Raw genomic sequence first — 6,000 nt, 5'->3', positions numbered from 1 at the left:
AGTCATAGGCCTGCATTTTGCTGTTTCTCTTCTTAATGAAGATGGTATGGAGGGGCATAACTTGCAGGCTGGCATCTTCTGACTATGTGGCAACTGGGAGATTCTCAAAGTCCAGGAAATTTAACATCCATTTGCATCACAACAAAGACACTTCCTTTGCAATCCAGTATGTCTCCATCCAAGTGTATCTGCGGAAGTGGGGTGGGGTGTCCAAAATGGATCCTCCAAGGATGCGAAGGTCCAACTGTACACTTTATATACATAGCCTGAAGGCAATTTTATACACAATATTTTTAATAATTTTGTGTGTGAAACTAACTTTGTGGACATTGAACCATCAGAAAGCAAAGGTGTTGCTACCTCAGCCACTCCTGTGGACAATTTTGGATTTTAGAGTATTTCAGATTTTAGGATACTCCACCATTCACATGGACATGAAACATGAAGATTAACTGATATTTTGCAAATTCTGGAGCTAAACTATTCATAAGCCAACAGTAGTTTATTCCAAGATGTTATTAAACTCTATATTTAACTCAAGAGCTGCCTCAATAAGAAATATGATTTAAAAAGTGCCAAAGGTACACACATAGACACACCATATCAGTTTATTTTAAAAATAGTTTTATTTCTGACAATGACAAAGTTTAATCTTTTCTCAACCACCAGTGTCCCTCCTTCCCTCCCCCACAGCATAATACTAGTACAGTGGATCATTCCCATTTGTGGGGGTTCAGTCCCAGCACCTCCTCCAAATGGGAAAAAATGTGGATGCTCGCCCTCTATACTATTCAGTGGTGGTGATGTGTGTGTGGATGCTTTAGCAAGTGCACATGCACCTGCTGCCACTCAGTAATATGGGGAGTTGTGATCCATAGGCAGTTATGGATCGCCAGCCCTGCGATCTGGAGGGTGCATTGTACTTAAAAGAAACTTCTAAATGGGATGAAGGACTCAATGACATGCTGCACAACTGAGTCAGAAAAGTTACATTACAGGCTCTTCATGTCAAAACACAGACACGATCAAAATCCACTACTAAAAAAACTGTGCGTAACAACAAATAATTATGTGCAAACAGAGGTGGAAATTGGGCAGCCCACAGGTTAAAAGTAGCCTGTTCGTGGAACAGAGCCTGCTTCAGAATACATACTCCTCCTGAATCACTACTCACTATCTCTGTAGATTAAGTGAGAAGGAAGTAAAATGGAGATGACTCTTCCCATACGTCAATAGAGAGGTAAGGAACTTCCACTGACCCCAAAAGGTCTTGGCATCCCACCCAAATTTTTAGCCAAGAGGTGGCTGGAGGTGACACACATCACTTCTGGTCACGCTTCCCTGGAGAAGAATCGCACCTGAGTGGCTTGGTTGATGTTCCTCTTGAGAGATGATGATGGAGGAAGCCTCTAGTACATGTCTGACACTGACGACATCACATGCTTCCCAAAAACAAGTGACTGTGGAAAACACGGAACAATGGTATGGCACAACAGGAAGAAAATTGTGGTTGTATGAAAGAAGCTCTCAAACCCGTCCTCCTTGCCTTCCTTCATGCAAAAGGAAGATACTATTTCTTGTGCCAGGCAATTCCTCTCTGTTGCAGAATTCTCACATATATGTAAAATCAAAGATAACTGTACAAGGCTATTTACATTTTTGTTCACAAATCTATGAGCATTATGATGTGCTCAGGTCAATACTGGTATGGACAGGGTGATAGCAGCAGTTTCTCTTCTGTGGCCATATAATTTCATGCAAGAGCATGAAAGTATATTAGAGGATATCTGACATACTAGCTTACTGCTTCCATTTATTCACACTGAGCTAAAGCATACCACCCAGCAGATGAAAACTGGGACATATGGGGCCAAGTACCATCAGAGTGTGGTTAAGATGGCAAATGTTATTCATTTGGAAGTATGGACAAACTAGGAGGCCGAAGCAGTTTGCTTTTGCCTGAACCTACATGGAAGGATAAGATTCTGCCCCTTCCTGTCCTCTCTCCCCACTAAATTAATTGAATTGAGACTACTTTTGCACTTTGAACTCCGTTTGCACCAACTGAAGCAAGCTGAGGATAAAGGGGGAAAGTGGGAAGACGGGGGGAGAAATGGACATTTTTAAAGCAGTTTAAAAATAGGAAGACAAAAGATTAAACAGAACAGTTCTTGTAAAATTGGAATGGTTGGAGGATATGCTAAAGGAGAGTTCTGGTCATGTATCCTCCTTACTTTTCTATTGGCAGAATATGTGAGAAAAGACACCTCCCTTCCTTCTCAGTTAATCTAAATACAGAAATCGTAGTTCATGCTTCAGAGAGAGAGGATGTTATCAGAGAAGGGAAATTGGAAGTATAATCCAATGGCAATGTGAGTGTGTATTCAGAAGCAGGCCCTGTTCCACAGTGGTCCTCTGCAGATTGAATTAATTCCTCCCATCAGCTTTGATACCTGTTGTCTTTTCCTTTTCAGCATGGCAGAAATGTTATTGAAAAAGTCTCAGCTGCTCACGAAGTCCTATAAGTTGCAGAGGAGGAACTTTAATTACTGATTCCTTTTCATTTTTCATTGCAAAATTGTGTTATACTGCTCGGTGCAGAATAGGAAGCAACAGCAGGAGCAAAAGCTGTGAGGAAGAATCTACTAATTATATAGATGCAGGGACCGTTAAAACACCATGCCAGTCCACAGTTGCCAGACTGTACTGCTGTTTCATTTATTCTCTGCACCCCACAAATCGAGTCTGAATATAAACAGTAGGATAGCAAACACGGGACTGCCATGACTTTGCCACAATATGATCTGTATTTTCCATTTAAAAAATGGCACTTCAGTTACTGACTAAACTGAACTAGTTTGCAAGCAACTGAAGATTCATTTAGTAATGTTGCTTAAAATTGGCAAAACGTCCACTTTGCCCGTTAGTAGACCTGAGCCTGGTTTGCCAAGAAACTACTGTCACCCACTTTATCCTTTGGGTTGATCTTTTGGTTCTGGAAGGTTAATTCCAGCTCATGTGAGGATTCTCTGCAGCCCAGCTCCTTTCTAAAAATTCTACTAGGATGCAAAAGAAGAAGCACCTTTCAGTTTGCAAACTCTTGCATTACAGGAGATGGAACATGGGAAGAATATGTATAGTGGGTAGGAAGGGATGAAAAGATAATCAGAAAATATGAGAAATTAGCACCTATGTTTTGGATTCCCTTATATCTAGAATCAAAGGCACATAAAAATTACCTGGACCATAGTAAACTGGTATGAGACACAATGTAACACTATTATTTTTAATTTCTTGTAAAAGCACCTCAAAATAGAAAGAGCACCATAAATCAGACTCAGAATAGTGGAGGTACATTTGCTGCTGAAGCTGCAGAGTAAAACTAGTAGATATAGACAATACAGAGGACGTCAGAATTAACTCTGGGCCAAGTACTGCACAATTTGCCTTTGAAACAACATCAAAGGCAAATCATGCAATACTTGGCCCAGAATTAATTCTAAAAGCATTAACTAGTTGTAATGGTTATGGTTTCTCTGCAATGTTCATGGAAACTAATTTTGAAATTATGCTTAGAGAAACACAACTCCCTTGCAGAACTATAGTTCACAGGATACTTTGCAGTAAACCACTACAGCTTCAGCAGCGCAACCCTGTCTTGTAACTCATATTTGATGTGTTGTTAGCAGAGCTTCCCATCCTTGCACATTGGCTATCAGTGCAATGTAGAAGAAGCTAACTATTCCCTAAGGGAGCAAAAAGAAAATCTCTGCTTGCCTCTAAGTGCTTTCTTCTTTGGCCTTCTAATCAATTTGCATGTGAGTAGGGAAACACAGGGTGAGATTGGTTGGGTCTGGGGTAGAAAAGAGATCTGTTGGTCCAAATCGGATCTGTGTTTCCAAGAACAGCCTTTGGAGATGCTATTTCTTAATGGGATCTTGGCTCATTGTCCAGTAGATCACTGCAACAAGTTGTTTTCCCTGCATTGTGTTATAAAAGCTGCCCAGAATCATGGTGGTAGGAAATATCTAATGTGGAAAGAACAGAACCAATTGGAAAAATATAGTTTCAAAAAGAAAGGAAAGTCACTGTCAGCTCAGAATAGCGAAAAGTGGGTCCACCCTGCCAGGTGTTTATTTCAAGTTTCCCATAACTTCAGAATGATGACTGATGAAGCGTAGTGGCCTAAGGGAAAACTCAGTCAATCTTCATTTCTGGCTTTGTTTTTCAAGACAGACATCTGCACACTAGGTATGGCAGGGGCCAGTTCCAACAGATGTGTCCCTTCTTACATGCCACAGTCATTGGGCCTTGGCCTGTTGACTTATACATGCCTATCAGAGTTTCCTTTGATTCAATTGCTTGCTGATTTGGAAGATGCAGCAAATATTGGCTTTGCTTGGGGCTCCGGTGAGGCTTTGACTTTCAGAGATGGCATATTTCAGCAGTGTCTGCCAAAGGCTGAGTTGGCGAAGGTGGTTTGCCAAAGAGGGAGATGATAATAATGGAGATCTTCCAGAAGTGAGAGGCTTATTCTGAAATAGTGGCCACTGTTCTGAGACAAGTACTGTGGGAAGGCCGACTTTCCATGGAAGGGAAGAAAATCACTATGAAGGTTCTGAAAACAAGATAGCAGAGGAGAGCAGAGTAAACCATTCCTAGAAAATAAGTCTAGGACTCTGAGACGTTTGTGTTCTATTACTTCAGTGGGTGAAGGATTCTGTGAAGTATAGTGGACTACAGCAGCATATCCAAGATTTAGTGGAGTCTGGATCATGATGTGGATGCTACAGGATCACCTTGAAGTAAATCAGGCTCTTCTTTGAGGAGGAGGGACATTAAATGTAACCTGCTGGCATTTGCCTGAAAAAACCTTTGAGGAGGATGAAACAGAGAATGGAAAGTTAAGGAAGAATTTTTCAATCAGACCAGTTTGTGCACAATGGTCTAAGAAGTGCCCAATTATGGCAGCATGGGGAAAAAATAACCCCTGGGTACACAACTGTGTCAAAGCCCATAACCAGAAATGTCCCAGTTGAGAAACCAAAGGTCAGGCAGGAAGCCTGAATTCCAGTCTTACCTGTCTCTAAGTTTTCTAAGCGATTAAGTTTTCAGTTAAATTTACGGGGCAGGGTGGGGAAATCCAATATATTATATTATGTTTAGTTGTTATGTGTCTTCAACCTAACAACAACAACAACAACAACAACAATAATATTTCTCGCCTCTCCCACTGACTTATTTTCTTTCAGAATTCTACTCCAACACGCAGACCACTACACCAAACTGGCTCATTCATTAATACATTCATTTACTTCATTTCTGGGTCGATGTTGGACATGTTTGTCATGCGTGTTTTGACTGCTTTATGTACATGTGCCTAATCCCCTTATCATTTTGACCCCAGATACCATTCCTGCCTCTTTTGCTCTGCAATGCCCCATTTAGTATTTTAAAGGCCTTTAGAAGTAAAGTGCTAAAGTGCTTCTCACATGGTTTTACTTTAATGCAAAATAAAAAAAAAGAGGATATGTATCGCCCACTGTCACCTGCCCCACCCAGGAGAAGGGTGGCTGGAAGAGTGAAACCAACACATTACATGCCTCCCTGCTTCTTTGTCCCTTGATCTGTCCAAACAGCTATGGCCAAGACTTCCAAGGATCAAACATAACTCTAGGCATAAATGTTTTAGGATTGTTTAGTCCGAAGGGCAGTGGCAGAACTGACCTTGAAGTGGGACGAGATCAGTCACTTTTGCCATATAGCACCATAACTCTAAATTAAAAAAAAAAGAATCATAGAGGACCAAATATGATTTACAAGCCAAAGGATGTCCTCCTCAACACACTGTGCCCTTGTTTTAAAATACATTTGGAAGAGCTCCAAATCTACTACAAACAGACCCTAACAAAAATGAAACAAATAGAGGCAGAGGTGACAACAACCTTAAAAACCTGGCAGAATCCAACAGGAGCTACATCATAAGAACTCATGCTTTTT

General features: G+C 40.9%; 1 protein-coding gene across 3 annotated transcripts in view; it reads right to left on the bottom strand.

The window, feature by feature from the left end:
- Positions 1-607: 607 nt before the first annotated feature.
- The window catches only part of LOC149315532 (peroxidasin homolog), a 64,590-nt gene continuing 59,197 nt past the window's right edge, over positions 608-6,000 (bottom strand). The window contains exon 23 of one of the 3 annotated variants that reach the window (XM_089513606.1): positions 608-4,873. The gene's annotated coding sequence lies outside the window, so the exon portion shown is untranslated. The remainder of the gene's footprint in view (positions 4,874-6,000) is intronic. The other 2 variants (XM_089513607.1, XM_089513608.1) reach the window with 2 other exon arrangements.

The sequence above is a fragment of the Sceloporus occidentalis genome, unplaced genomic scaffold, assembly GCF_023333645.1.
Source record: "Sceloporus occidentalis isolate IW3139 unplaced genomic scaffold, rSceOcc1.0.p SCAF_3, whole genome shotgun sequence".
Taxonomy (NCBI): domain Eukaryota; kingdom Metazoa; phylum Chordata; class Lepidosauria; order Squamata; family Phrynosomatidae; genus Sceloporus; species Sceloporus occidentalis.
This window is presented reverse-complemented; position numbering and strand designations above follow the sequence as displayed.